This window comes from Trichechus manatus, unplaced genomic scaffold (assembly GCF_000243295.1).
Source record: "Trichechus manatus latirostris isolate Lorelei unplaced genomic scaffold, TriManLat1.0 scaffold00015, whole genome shotgun sequence".
Taxonomy (NCBI): domain Eukaryota; kingdom Metazoa; phylum Chordata; class Mammalia; order Sirenia; family Trichechidae; genus Trichechus; species Trichechus manatus.
In genome coordinates this window covers 1,598,221-1,614,888 of record NW_004443951.1, presented here as the reverse complement: position 1 = coordinate 1,614,888, position 16,668 = coordinate 1,598,221, and positions in this window count along the sequence as shown.

Below are 16,668 nucleotides of genomic sequence, written 5' to 3'. Positions count from 1 at the left end.
GAGAAAGGGCTGGATCCTAAAGGCAGTGGAGGATTTTAAGCAAGAGGCTGATGGAATCAGATCTGTTCTAAAAGTATTATTTTGGCTGTTGTGTGGAAAATGGATTGAGAAAGGGGCACGAAAGAATGCTGGAAGAATAGACAGGAGAAGTCCAGAAAAGAGATGTGGAGGAGCCTGGATTTGGGTGCCAGGGGTTGGTGGAGATGGTGTGAAATGGCTGGAATGCAGCTATTTAGGAAGTAAACTCAACAGCCAGCGCTGGGTGATGAGAGTGAAGGGGAGGGAGGGACTGGGTGTCTGGAAGAATAGCAGTTTTAAAGTTTGGCACTTCCCCTGGGATGCCCAAGGCATTCCTCATCCCTAATGGCGGTTTCTGGAAGCAACGGAGATGCCACAATCATCAGCCCACTAAATTATACCCCTTCCTCATTCTCATCTATGCAACTGCTTTACCGTAGAAATCATCACTGATTTTCAGCGCATCACTTTATTTGCGGAGAAACAGAATCCATACTTAACATAAAATGCACATCAAATGCTGTTAAAGGGGACAGTAAGATTTGACAGCTTGAGAAATTATGAGGAACAATATTGGTTATCCATATGGGAGAAGGGGCCTGTTATTTATGGGACCACATAGTTCCCTGTCTTGTGGCAGGTGCTTTTACATACATTACTGCAGACAACATTCCGTGCATGCATTACATTAGTTCAATACAGCCAACAACCCTATGGAGACTGTACTATTGTTTCTTCTTATGGATGAGGAAAATGGAACCCAGAGAGGTTAAGTGACTTGCCCAAGGTCTCAGAGCTATCAAGTGGCAGATTCATGGCTCAGTCCTAGGTCTGCTTGACACTAACTACTATGATCATTCCATTGTGCCATCATTCCTCATCTCCAACAGAACTGGACCATTCTCTATCACCTGCCCCTTCCCCTCCTTTCACCCACTTCGTGGCTGACCACTCCCACCTTGACCTATCCAGATCTTCAAGGCTCATCTCAAATGGCCCTTCTCTACATAGCCTGCTTCCTCTCCCAACCAAATACCAAAGACACAAATCTCCTGTCATAACTCCCTCCTGGGAACCTCTACAATTGTCCCCCTCAGCGTACTTTATTCCTGCCTTGTTGCATATACTTTATTCCTGCCTCTTTGCAACCAGGGCTCCATATATAGGCATAGGTGGCTTTTATATTTACCTGAAAAGAAGCATATGAATTATATGACACTAGGAAACACTGGTGGCACAGTGGTTAAGAGCTACGGCTGCTAACCAAAAGGTTGGCAGTTCAAATCCACCAGGCGCTCCTTGGAAACGCTATGAGGCAGTTCTATTCTGGCCTATAGGGTCACCACAAGTCAGAATCAACTTGACAGCAACAGGTTGGTTGGTTTGTTTTTTAATGCTTATATATAGAAAGCATTCTAAAAAATAGAAGAATGAAATCATATTCATGAATAAGTTAGAAATGCATCTTTCAATTATAAAAATCAGTTCTAAAACATTTGAGAGACATCTTTCCAGATAGTCTTTTCTTCAAAAACTTTTTCTCTTTTAGGAAGCCCATACTCACCTTACTGTATGCCAAATCTAAAGACTCATGCAATATTACAGTTAGAAGGAAACTTAAAAATCATGCAGTCCAATTCTTTTATTTTGTACTTGAAATAGAGGTTTAGTGATATGAAATCTTAGCTCAAGGTGACATGGCTAGATAGTGGCAGAGGCAAGATTAGAACTCATTTCATTCAAAATCAAACACTCTACAGAAGACACTACGGGTAGTGTATCTTGATATTCATTTTTCCCCCTGGTAATAGAGCCCCAGTTTTATTTAGGTTAGACAAACAACCCCTGAAAGACACTGTCCAGACTCCTTTGCTGCCAGATGTGGCCAGGTGACTATGTTCTGGCCAATGAAATACAAACACAAGTATGTGGACTTTTAGGAAGTCTTCTTAAAAAGTCGGGTACAACGTTCTCCCTTTTCTTCCTTCCTGTTGCCTGGAATGCAGATATGATGGCACCAGTTGTAGCAGCCACATGGGACCATGAGGATGAAGACCACTCCCTGGAGATAGCTAAGTAGAGAGCTAGAATGAGCCTGAATCCCTGAAAATCTGAGGGAGTCACCACAGCAGTCCTGAACAGCCTATTTCTGGATCTTCTTTTATGTGAGAAAAAATAAATTCCTGTGTTATTTAAGCCACTAGTATTTTTTAAGTTTTTCAGTTATATGCAGCCAAGCTTAGCTAACCTAACCCATCTTTGACTTTTTCTTTCACACCACACAACCATTCCACCAGCAATTCTTGCCAGCTCTTCCCTCAGAATAGACCCAGGATCTGTCTGCTTCTCCCCACTTTCACGGCTATCACGCTGGTCCCGCCACTGTCCTCTCTCAGCTGGTTTACAGCAGTGGCCTCCTAACTAGTCTCCCCGCTTTCATTCTTGCCCACCCTACCTCCACAATCTATTTCCACAGAATATCCAGATTTATCTCATGGAAACCTAAGTCAGCCCATGTCACTCCTTTGCTCAGAACCCTCCAATGGCTGCTTCCTGACTCAGAGTACAAGCAAAGTCCTACAAGGCCTGAGGTGATCTGGTCCCCTCCTACATCTCTGGCCTCACCTACCACACTCACTCCTCCTCACCCACTCTGCCCCAACCACCCTATCCTCTTCGCTACCACTTGAGCTTGTCAGGCATACTCCTTCCATAGGGCCCTTCTGCACTCTGGAACTGTCTTCCCCTACATAGTCTCTGCCTCACCTCATTCAGGCCTCTGAGCAAACATCACTTTATCAGGGGCCTTTCCTGACCACCCTATCTAAAATAGGATCCCACCCCACTATCCACTGTGTCCTTGCTCTTCAGAGCACTCACCCCTACATGACATTTGTTTATATTCATTGTCGACGTCCTTCTACTAGAAGGGCGAGCTCATTTGTGTCACTCGTTGTTGTATACCCAGTGCCCAGGACAGTGCCTGGCAGGCAGTAAATGCTCAGGAAACATTTGCTGATGGAATGAGTGAGTAACTGAATTTAAGTCTGTGCCCTTTAAACCACATCACATTGCCTTTAATTAAAATCCAAGTACATGTGTATTGTTTATAAAGCCATTTGTTCTGCATACAAGTATTGCCATTCCGAGCTACTTGTTATCCCTGTGAAAACTTGCTAAATATTTGCTGACAAAAATAAGCCAGTGTCATCTTATTAGTTTACTAAGAAGATCTAAAAGAGTAATATGGTTTTCTGTTCTAATAATAATAATAATAACCACGAAACATTAAAAATTCTGAAATGAGAATGATGGACAGAAGTACACCAGCCAATTTGTAAGATGCCAGAACTGAACGTCCTTTTATAGCAGCCCAGAAACACAAAGCCTTTTCTTACTGTTCTCACATGACCTCCTCATTTAGAACAGGAGGGTCAAATTGACCACTCGTTATCTGGTGATGAACACAGCTGTCCTCTCATAACTCTCCAGCTTTATGGAAAATCCTGGTGACTCATTTTAAAACATGAATAAATAAAAGTCCACTAAAACAGGTTTATCTTTTCATTCACAAACAGTCTATTTCTTTTCAAAGTTAGGAAGTTTTCAGTTGGCCGTCTAAACTGAAATAAGAAATCTTTTTAGTAAACTTTATTCCGTAAATAAGTCTTAAGCTTGGGACATTTTTGGGGACAATGTAGGATTAGTATTTGTTTTCATTTGGAGAAGGAGCAAAGCCTGACAGAATACCACAGTTCCTATTACAAAGTCTAGCTTCTTCAAGCAGATATCAGGCTGAATTTTGCAAAGGAAAACACAGCAAGCTATTTCTAAGGTTTTGCTGGTGATTGTTGCTTCAAGCTGCTAAAATATTCCTTCTTTGGAGAAAGACATACAGCTCATAAGAGCTAGCCTTTGAGATAGATCTCCCTACATATTTATCTCATCTCCACTAGCTGCGTGTCCGTGGGCGAATGGTTTAACTTCGCCGTAGGGCTTTGAACTGGGTTCATTCTGGTTTGAACCCCTGCTGAGAATTTGCATTTCTACCCCAGATATACTGAATCAGAATCTACCTTTTAACAAGATTCTCAGGTGATTCTTAGGTATAACTTTCTGGGAACTTGGTAGAAATGCAAATTCTCAGTAGGGAACTTCTTAGGTGCTCAATAAATGGTAGCTATTATTGGGCTGCTATGAGTCAGAATCAACTCCGCGGCAATGGGTTTTTATTGCTCCATAAGCAACTATCTACAGGAGCCTACTCAAGCCATCAGCAATCGTAAATATAATATGCAAAAATAATTCATTTTTTTAGAACATTTAGAAAATACAGAAAAGTATGACTACAACATCTCCCCACCAGTACTGTGAATAAAACCTCCCCCAAACAACCATGAGGCTGTGTAGAGTGTACACAATTTTTCCTCTAACAATTTTGAAATAGTGACCTCTGCTGGCCGGTGGAAAACATGAGCCTTCCAACCAACACTTCAATGACTGAACAAGGGTTGAGTCAGCCAGGCTTGGTCCCTGTCCCTGGAACAAAAACCAGGTGTTGCATTACAAGGGACAGAAATCGTCACAAGGGTTACCACAATGTAATTGGGATGTTAACAAAATTAAAGGCCAGCCTTTCCATTTGCTCATCTGCCCAGAAGATTCTTTTTTCAAACCCCATGGTCTCCTATTTTTAAAATGTCATAATTGCATGCAAATGTTACAGCAGAAAAACAACGCAAGGGGCATTAAAAATCAATCTTCCATGTAAGCCTCAGATTTTCCAGCATGAAGATCCAAACGCAGAAGTGGTGACAAATGTGTAGAAAACAGAGTGAAAAAGTCAGAATGCATCATTAAGAATGTTACAACAAAAGGAGGAAAAAAAATCTTTGGGAACACATGTCTGATTCAGCTGGGGTAAACAGCCAACTACAAAGAAGGCTTTAAAAAACCCTGCAAACCTCTTACAGATATGACCCAGAAATCCAATTAAGAGGCAGCCTTGGCCCTTTCTTCAGGCAGAAATATGCTTGGTGAACAAGGCTGCTCAAGAGTCTCTTGGCTAGGATACTCAGCCATGAAACACATTGCCACCTCTTAAGGTGTGAAATAAAACAGAGGTTGCAAACTGGCAGCCCTGGGGCTGTGTAGTTTGGTTTGGCCCTCACTTCATTTTTCTTTTTTAATTAATTAGTTGCCGACACTTTAAAAATGGAGACATTTCGCATCAAAATCCCAATGTCTGCCTTCTTATAAACAAATGGGGAAATGTAGCCATGACGGGCCAGCATTCTCCCATGACAACAATCAGCTAGACCCCAGCAGCAGCCGCAGTAGTCCCTTTCAATGGGGCACATGCTCTCCAGTTTGCCATGTTTGTCACCCGCTCAGCCTCGCTTATCACATCACCTGCCAGGCTTTTGTGAGCATTTCAGTCTGAGACCCTGGGTTTATAACAACCCTGAGGAACTGATGACGAGTTCAATTCAGTTCAGACAAGTATCAAGCATGTGCAAGGTACTTTAATAGACACTGGGGATATCATGAATAAGACATGGTCCTTGAACTCAAGGTACTCATAGACCATTGGAAAAACTGGTAACTGTAAGACATTATGACATGTGCATTGAAAAGTGTAAAGTCATAAAGACTAAAAGTGATTAAATCCTATCTCTAGCTTCTTGAGATGATACTTAGCTCATTAATTTCTAGCCTTTCTTGCTTTCTAATATATACATTTAGGGGTATAAATTTCCCTCTAAGCACACCTTTATACCTCACAAATTGTGACATGAATTCTTATCATTATGTATTTAAAAATATTTTTCTCATTTCCACTGTGATTTCTTCTTTGACTTGTGGGTTATTTAAAAATATATCTTAATTTCCAAACATATGAAATGTTTTAATTATCTTCCCCCACACACACACCCCAACTATCTCTACCTTAATTGCCTTGTAGTCAAAGATATACTCTAAATGATTTCAGTCCTTCCAAATTTGTTGATACTTCCTTATGGATCAACATATGGTCAAGTCTGTAAACACTCCATGTGATGGTTAAGGTTTTTTGTCATCTTGGCTGGGACATGATTCTCAGTGGTTTGATAGTCATATGATGTTGTGATCACTTCCATGATGAGATTTAATATTCTGTGATCACCTCCATGATGGGATCTGGTGTGAGTAGTCAATCAGTTGAAAGGGAGTTTCCTTGGGCATGTGACCTGCACTGAATATAAGTGGATATTCTGGCAGAGTTTGTGGGTTTTTGCTTGTTCTGGATCCTGCAGCTGGCTCCTGTTCATCTGCTCGCCAGTTCTTGGGACTTGAGCTAGCAGCCTACCTTCAGTCTTGCCGGTCAATCTTTGGGATTCATCAATCATCGCAGCCTGTGAACAACAGCCCTGCTCTCCGACCTGCCAATCTTGGGTTTGCCAGCCCCTGTGGCTATGTGCATCAGGAGAAGCCTTTATCCTGACCCACGGACTTGGGACATTCCAGTCTCTATAACCATGTGAGCCATTTTCTTGATATAAATCTCTCTCTCTATATATATACACTTTACTGGTTTTGCTTCTCTAGAAAACCCAGCCTAAGACATTCAATGTGAGCTTGAAAACAACACGTTTTTCAGTTAAGTGCAATATTCCATAGATATCCATTAGGCTAAGTTTGTTGATTGTGTTGTTCAAACAGTCTACCTTCTTACTGATTTTTACAATGATTTGTTCTATCAGTTACTCAGAGAGATGTGTAAAATAGCCTGTTAGGATTGTGGATTTGTCTATTTGTCCTGTGGTTCTGTCAGTTGTTGCTTTATATATATATTTTTTTTTATTAAGGTACAACATACATAAAACTACCCAAATCTTACATACATAGTCTGATGGATTTTTATATGTATACACTCACATAACCATCATCCAAATCAAAACATAGAACATTTCCAGCACCCTAGAAGGTTCCTTCATGTCCCCTTAAGTCAGTATGCTGCCCCCCTCCCAGGTTACATTTATTCTGATTTTTATCACCATTAAGTGTTGCTTATTCTTGAATAAGAATAAGCAGTTTGTCGTACTGTGGGGGCTTGTGTGTTGCTGTGATGCTGAAAGCTATGCCACCATATTCAAATACCAGCAGGGTCACCAATGGAGGAGAGGTTTCAGCTGAGCTTCCAGATGAAGACAGACTAAGAAGAAGGAACTGGCAGTCTACTTCTGAAAAGAATTAGCAAATGAATACTTTATGAATAGCAGCAGAACATCTAGTGCCAGCAGATGAGCCCCTCAGGTTGGAAAGCACTCAAAATACGACCGGGGAAGAGCTGCCTCCTCAAAGTAGAGTTAACTTTAATCATGGATGGAGTCAAGTTTTCGGGACCTTCATTTGCTGATGTGGCACGACTCAAAATGAGAAGAAACAGCTGCAAATATCCATTAATAATCGAAATGTGGAATGTACAAAGTATGAATCTAGGGAAATTGGAAATTGTCGAAAATGAAATGGAACACATAAACATCAATATCCTAAGCATTAGTGAGCTGAAATGGACTGGTACTGGCTATTCTGAATTGGAAAATCATATGGTCTACTATGCCGAGAATGACCTTAAAGAGGAATGGTGTTGCATTCATCATCAAAAAGAACATTTCAAGATCTATCCTGAAGTACAGTGCTGTCACCGATAGGATAATATCCATACACCTACAAGGAAGACCACTTAATACGACTATTATTCAAATTTACGCACCAACCACTAAGGCCACAGATGAAGCAATTGAAGATATTTACCAATTTCTGCAGTCTGAAATTGATCAAACATGCAATCAGGATGCACTGATAATTACTGGTGATTGGAATGTGAAAGTTGGAAAATATGGCCTTGTTGATAGAAATGATGCCAGAGATCGCATGATGGAATTTTGCAAGACCAACGACTTCTTCATTGCAAATACCTTTTCTCAACAACATAAATGGTGACTATACATGTGGACCTTGCAGATGGAATACACAGAATCAAATCGACTACATCTGTGGAAAGAGTCGATGGAAAAGCTCAATATCATCAGTCAAAACAAGGCCAGGGGTCTACTACAGAGCAGACCATCAATTGCTCATATGCAAGTTCAAGTTGAAACTGAAGAAAATCAGAACAAGTCCACGAGAGCCAAAGTATGACCTTGAGCATATCCCACCTGAATTTAGAGACCATCTCAAGAAAAGATTTGATGCACTGAACACTAATGACTGAAGACTAGACAAGTTGTGGAATGACATCAAGGACATCATACATGAAGAAGGCAAGAGGTCATTAAAAAGACAAGAAAGAAAGAAAAGACCAATATGGATGTCAGAAGAGATTCTGAAACTTGCTCTTGAATGTCTAGTAGCTAAAGCGAATGGAAGAAATGATGAAGTAAAAGAGCTGAACAGTAGATTTCAAAGGGCGGCTCAAGAAGACAAAGTAAAGTATTATAATGATATATGCAAAGACCTGGAGATAGAAAACCAAAAGTGAAGAACATGCTGGGTATTTCTCAAGCTGAAAGAAATGAAGAAAAAATTCAAGCCTCAAGTTGCAATATTGAAGGATTCTATGGGGAAAATATTAAACAATGCAGGAAGCATCAAAAGAAGATGGAAATGTAGAGTCATTGTACCAAAAAGAATTGGTCGACATTCAGCCATTTCAGAAGGTAGCATATGATCAGGAACCGATGGTACTGAAGGAAGCAGTCCAAGCTGCCCTGAAGGCACTGGTGAAAAACAAGGCTCCAGGAATTAATGGAATATCAATTGATATGTTTCAACAAGCAGATGCAGCACTGGAATGCTCACTTGTCCATGCCAAGAAATTTGGAAGACAGCTACCTGGACAATCGACTGGAAGAAATCCATATTTATGCCTATTGCCAAGAAACATGATCCAACTGAATGAGGAAATTATCGAACAATATCATTAATATCACATGCAAATAAAATTTTGCTGACGATTATTCAAAAGTGGCTGCAGCAGTATATCAACAGAGAACTGCCAGAAATTCAAGCTGGATTCAGAAGATGACGTGGAACCAGGGGTATCATTGCTGATGTCAGACGGATCATGGCTGAAAGCAGAGAATACTGAAAGATGTTTACCTGTGTTGTATTGACTATGCAAAGGCATTCGACTGTGTGGATCATAATAAATTATGGATAACATTTCGAAGAATGGGAATTCCAGAACACTTAATTGTGCTCATGCAGAACATGTATATAGACCAAGAGGCAGTCGTTTGAACAGAACAAGGGGATACTGTGTGGTTTAAAGTCAGGAAAGGTGTGTGTCAGGGTTGTATCCCTTCACCACACTTGTTCAATCTTGTATGCTGAGCAAATAATCCAAGAAGCTAGGCTATATGAAGAACAATGGGGCATCAGGATTGGAAGAAGACTCATTGACAACCTGCAATATGCAGATGACACAACCTTGCTTGCTAAAAGTGAACAGGACTTGAAGCACTTACTGATGAAGATCACAGACCACAGCCTTCAGTATGGATTACACCTCAACATAAAGAAAACAAACGGCCCAATAAGGATCCACAATCAACACCCTTGGAAGCAGCAGTCAAGAAATCAGATGATGCACTGCATTGGGCAAATCTGCTGCAAAAGACCTCTTTAAGCTGTTAAAAAGCAAAAATGTCACCTTGAAGACTAAGGTGGGCCTGACCCAAGCCATGGTGTTTTCAATCACCTCATATGTATGCAAAAGTTGGACAACGAATAAGACCAAAGAAAAACTGAAGCCTTTGAATTGTGGTGTTGGCGAAGAATATTGAATATACCATGGACTGCCAGAAAAACGAACAAATCTCTCTTGGAAGAAGTACAACCAGAGTGCTCCTTAGAAGCAAGGATGGCAAGACTATGTCTCACATGCTTTGGACATGTTATCAGGAGGGATCAATCCCCGGAGAAGGACATCATGCTTGGCAAAGTAGAGGGTCAGCGAAAAAGACGAAGACCCTCAATGAGATGGCTTGACACAGTGGCTGCAACAATGGGCTCAAGCATAACAATGATCATGAGGATGGTACAGGACCGGGCAGTATTTTGTCCTGTTATACATAGGGTCGCTATGAGTCAGAACTGACTAGATGGCACCTAATAACATTCTTGAAATGAACATGAATGCAATCATACAGTATATATTCTTTTTGTGTCTGGCTTATTTTGCCTAATATTATGTCTATGAGCTTCATTCATATTGTTACACATACCAGTACTTTATTCTTTTGATTGCTATGTAATATATTGCATTGTAAAAGTATGGCAGAACATTATTTATGCATTCTAGTCTTGATGGACATTTGGATTGTCTCTAAATGGGAGCTATTATGAAAAATTCTGCTATAAATATCCTAATAAACCTGACTTTTGGTGGGCATATGCACTTATTTCTTTTGGGTATATACCAATTAGTGGAATTGATAGGCTCTAGGGAAGGCATAGGAGTCCCTGGGTGGCACAAATGGTTAAGCATGTGGCTACTGAAAGGTTGGTGGTTTGAACCCACCCAGAGGCGCCTTGGAAGAAAGGCTGGTGATCTGCTTCCAAAAAGTCACAACCATAAAACCCCTATGGAGCAGTTCTACTCTCCATATGAGTGGGAGTCACTCCACAGCAACTGGTTTGGTTTTTTTGGTTTAGGGTAGGCTTATGTTGAGCTTTAGCACATGTTGGCAATTTTTTCACCCATTGCAGCAATGTATGAGTTTCAGTTGCTCCACATCCTCAGAACTTGGTATTGTCAGTCTTTTTATTTTTTGCCATTCTGATGGGTCTGTAGTGGTAGCTCATCATATTTTTAATTTTCATTTTTCTAATAACTAATGATTCTTCTCTTATTGACCTGCTTTCTCTTATTGGCCATTTGGATCCCTACCCACTTTTTGGAGTGCTTGTTCATATCTATTGCCCATATTGCTTTATGTGCTTTAAGGCTATGTTATTAGGTACATTCACTTTTAGAATTATATCTTTCTTATTATTTTGAAGTGCCTCTCTTTATATTTATTAAGGCTTTTGGCTTAAAGCATACTTTGTCAAAAATCAATACAATTATACCAGCTTTCTTTTAGTGTGGTAATCTTTTCCTGTCCTTTTATTTTCAATGTATCTATCCTTATGTTTTAGATAGGTTTCTTAACAGCAAAGAGTTGAATTTTTGTTATTTAGTTTGATGACCCTTGCTTTTTAATTGAATCATCTAGACCATTTATATTTAATGTAATTACTGATATATTTGGGTTTAAATCTACATCTTACTATGTGCAATTTTTCCTGCCTGTTCTAGATTTCTTTTTTACTCCTTACTTTCATATTAGTTTTTATTATTCCACTTTTTCCGCCTGCTTAAGCTTGTAACTTTTACTATTCCTTTAGTGCTTATCCTTAAACTAAAATGCACATCTTTAATATACCAAAGTCTTCTATTAATTGGTACTTTTACTCTCTTCCTAGACAATGTAAAGACCTTACTTAGAACATGGTAATTCCCAAATATCCTAACTTATATGCCATTATGTGGTAAATTTTAATTCTATGTATATTTTTTAAACACCGTAAGACTTTTTGTAAGTCAATATTCATATTTACCATTTTTGTTCTGAATTCCTTCCTGCTTCCCTGATCATTTTTCCCTAAAAAACAAAACAAAACAAAAAAAAAACTACCTTTATTTATAAAGGTAGTTTGAGAGCCTCCTGTTATTCTCATGGCTTTTCTTTGACTGAAAATGTCTTTATTTCTCCACCATTTTTGAAGAAGATTAATGCTGGGTAAGAAATTCTTAGTAGTTTACTTGAAAACAAACCAAAAAACCCACTGCCATCAAGTCGATTCCAACTCATAGGGGCTCTATAGGACAAAGTAGAACTGCCTCACAGGGTTTCCAAGGCTGTAAATCTTTATGGAAGCAGACTGCCACATCTTTCTCCCGCAGAGTGGCTGGTGGGGTCAAACTGCTAATCTTTTGGTTAGCAGATGAGCACTTTAACCACTGCACCACCAGGGCTCCTTTGTAGTTTAAGCACTTTAAAATAATCATTCCATTGTCTTTTGACTTCAATTGTTTTTGTTGAGAAGTTAGCTTAGCTGTCTAAGTGTTGCTCAATTGAAAGCAGTCTGCAGTGGTTAAGTGTTGGGCTGCTAACCAAAAGGTCGCCAGCTGGAATCCACCAGCTGCTCCTTGGAAACCCTATGGGGCAGTTCTACTCTGTCCTGTAGGGTTGCTGTGAGTCAGAATCGACTTGGTGGCAACAGGTTTCGTTTGTTGGTTTTGGCTATTTTTAAGGCTTTGTTTTTGGTTTTTAGCACTTTTACTATGATGTGGCTTGGTCGACCCTTCAGTTAGCAGTTGAACACTTAACCACTGCACCACCAGAGCTCCTCACTCATCACAGTGATCTTATTTAAAAATCTGCCAGATAACTCAAATATCTGGAGTTCCTATGAGTCTATTCTAATGCCTGTTGCTTTTGTCAGTTCTCATTTATGTTGTCTTGTCTCTTCCTGTGCCTGGTTATTTTTAAATTGTGTGCAGACATTGCATCTGAAACCTTGTTTGTAGAAAATTGAGGCCTAGGGTGTTATTTCTCTCCAGAGAAGATTTATGATAGCTTCTGTTAGGACCTGGAAACACTAGCAGAGATCATCTCAATTCAATTTAATGAAGATTCTAACTAGACTCAAATTCCCACGTGGGTTGAGTCCTTCTTCCTAGAGCGCAGCCCTATGAGATCTCAGTCTAAAGCAAGATTTACCAGCCCCCTCCTTGTAGGTCCTGAACCCCAGATTTTGTCCCCTATCCTAGGCGGGGAGCCCTGGTGGCACAGTGGTTAAGCGTTTGGCTGCTAACCAAAAGGTTGGCAGTTCGAATCCACCAGCTGCTCCTTGGAAACCCTATGGGGCAGTCCTACTCTGTCCTACACAGTTGCTATAGGAGTTGGAATTGACTCGACAGCAACAGGGTTTTTTTCTGTTGTTGTTGTTTTTTAATCCTGGGAGGGTCTGGGAACTGCCCCTTACCTCCACCCCATTCTGATCAACAAAGGTAAGCTCCTGAAGGCCGTGTTGGTACTGCATGACCCTGTCCCTCAAGCCTCGTTAGAGCTTTGGATAATGGATTCAGTTGGGCTAATTTCTTTCAATCAGGAATTTTGTTTGGCATTTAGAAATAACTGGTCAGTTTCTATTTATGACATATAAACTCAGGAGCTAGAAGGCATCTAGAGGGAATGGTAGAAAGCCAGTTAGCAGGGAGATTACAACATTAATGCAGAAAGAACTTTAGAGATCCTGACAGCCTTCCAGGTTTTTCATGTGGCCTAGAAGCTAAGACATCCTTGTGCCCTTAGGAACAGCTCCCCTTTTATCCTTAAGCTAACTTGAGGTGGGGATTGTGTCCCAAGAGACTTTGTGTTGTTAGGTGCCATCGAGTCAATTTTGACTCATAGCAACCCCGTGACAGAGTAGAACTGCCTTATAGGGTTTTCTTGGCTATAATCTTTACGGAAGCAGATCACCAAGTCTTTTTCCCATGCAGCCACTGGGTAGGTTCAAATCGTCTACCTTTTGGTTAGCAGCCAAGCATTTAACCGTTTGCGCCACCAGGGCTCCTCCCAAGGGACTAGTGTTTAATATTTTTTCAAGACTGTAGACCCCTCTTATTACTAATGGGTTGAGAGATACAAAGGATAAACCAATCAAGAGTCAATATACCTTCTAAAGACTAGCAAGGTAAAGGTCTGTAGAGTAGAAGTCACCTTCCAATGTTTCTTTGCCAGAGACATCCCATAGGCCTTCCAGAACTACTTTACCACCAAGATCACTTTCAAGACACATTCAACAGTATCTGATAACATATGTGTGTGCAGGGAGAACATGAGCACTTGAGGACAAGATGCAGCCACACAGCCCTGCAAAATAAGCAGGTGACAGAGGGCTAGCACCGGGACACCAAGGGCATGCTGTGTTAAGTTCTGAAAAGGGTTCATAAAGGAGTTGGGTAAAGAAATATTCTGTATCTTAAAGCACAAATGCAAGCAACAGCTACTGCTTAGAACAGGTGAGGAACAGAGTAGCTGTTCAGTAAACGAGATAGCAATAGCAAAAAAAACACTTCTGTAAATAAGTAAAAAAAAGATTCTTTGCAAACAAGGATTGCCTCTACCTTACCTCTCTCACGCAGGATGGTGAGCTCTTTGAGGGCAAGCTCTGTGACTTTGTACCACTAGTAACTATCACAGGGCCTGATACATGGCAGGCAATGAGTGAATGCTGAAAAGTTAACAGATTTAACAAAAACGGGTCTAAAATTTCTCATCTTAGACTCCTGACGCCAGATGCTTCATAATAAAGAGTGTTACATATTTTAGAAAGGTAATAATGATGCATATTACATAACACCCCCAGTGGGGTCTAGAAAAGTACCTCATAATCAAACATTCTACAGTGAAATGTAAGCATATTCATACTAAGTGGGATGAGTTAAGACTATAAACAGCCTCACATCAGTTCAGGTCAGGTTTTGCTGCCAAATAAATTGTTATTAAAAAAACCTCTGGATTTCAGAATTGCAGATAAGGGATGGTGGACCTATGTCTGCTAAAAATGAAAAACTAAAGTAACCTTGGAAAGGACTGCTAATTTTCACTTATTTATTGGAATACTATTGTTAGGGGAGCTCACAGGAGAGGAAACAGATTCATAATCAGTTAAGTTACAATTCAATATGGTAAGGCCAAAAAAGAAGGAATGACCAAGTATTGAGAAAACACATCAAAATCTAGCTGGGAGTATTTGGGAAGACTAAGCTCATTCTGAAGAAAGAGAAGTTTGCCAGGAAGATGACAAACTCGTTCGCATTTCTGAAACAGGTTTTACAAAAACAGGTCCACATTATTTGTCAGCATTTCTGCATTAGCTATGAGATCTAACAGTATTCTTCAAGCTTTGCAGCAAATTAATCAGAAGGAAGAACTCTACTTATAGCTATTAATAGTACATATCCTTCAAAACTATTGCCCCAAGATAATCTTTAAATTGTAAACCAAAAATATCCCCTGAAGTCTTATTAAAACCAAACAGTAGCTTCAACCAGTAAAACACAAAACATAACAAAAAACCCTGCCTTAAGCATTATGCTCTTTTAAGAACTATCTATTTGGGATCAAACTGACAACAGCAACTCAAAAGATTAGATAGGAAACTTGGGGCCAGTGATTCTGTTAATAGGGGAGGAAAAGCTCAGAAAAGGAGGGTGAGAATGGTTGCACAACTTGATGAAATCAGTAACACTCAATTTACATGTAGAAACTGCTGTATTGGTGTATGTTTTGCTGTGTATATTCTCCACAACAACAAAATAAATGAAATTTAGGAAGAAAAGAGTATTTCATATATTTGACAACAAAAATAGTACATATGCTTCAGACACACATCTAAGAGAATACCACGTGCAAGAAAATCCACTCGGACAGTGGTTCTCACCGTGTGCTCCAAGGACACACCTGCCACATCAGCATCACCTGGACACTTGTTAGAAATGCAAACTCTTGGGCCCAAACCCAGACTTACAGAAATCAGAAACTCCGGAGATTGGGCCCAACAATCTGTGTTTCACAAACTCTCCAAGTGATTCTGATACATACTAACTAAGGTTTGAGAATCACTGACCTAGAATAAACCCTTCTCAGGGTGTGTTCCTCAGACCACCTGCTTAGAACGATCTGGTACACTTTGTTAAAAACTACATCTCTTGGGATCCAGCCCAGACCTCCTGAATCAGAATCTGAAGTGCAGCCCAGAGTCTGCACATCTAATAAGCACTCCTGGGGATTCCAGTGCACACCAAGTTTCAAACGCCACTGTATTAGATTATAAACTTCTTGAGGGTAGGGACTGCGTCTTATTCAGTTTAAGCTACTCCTAATAGGGAAAAAAAAAAAAAAAACAAACCATTACCATCGAGTTGATTCCAACTCATAGTGACCGTATAAAACAGAGTAGAACTGTCCCATAGGGTTTCCAAGGAGCGGCTGGTGGATTCAAACTGCCGACCTTTTGGTTAGCAGCCAAGCTCTTAACCACTATACCACTGGGGCTCCCTATTCCTAATAGCTAGGCCATAATAGACACCTAGTGAATGTTTCAGTTAGCTCCACATCAACCACATCAACTTGTACAACTGCCAAGGCTGCTTAGGACACTGACTGAGAATTAAAGGGGTATATGCTTGTTCATTCCCCTTCTTGCCCCTCAAAACAATAAAAATTTTGCTTATTTAAAAATGGTGGTCAGCAGCTTACTAAGAATAATTGGATTGTTCACTGATGAATTAAAGCTATATTTGTTTTAATTAAGCTATTTGGTTTTAAAGGAAGATGACTATGGGGTTGGGAGAGAAAGACAGGGAGTTAACGGCCTTAGTTAGTACCAGAGGTAGAGTTCAGACTAAGTAAAGTTGACAGAAGTAACTGCTAGCTTGAGGAAATATGATCCATTTAGAATCACTATTTTGGAGAGAAAAGAAACCTCTGTTAAGAGATTGGCTTTCAGCACCAGCACCCTTGCGTTTAATTTTGGAAGAAAGACAAC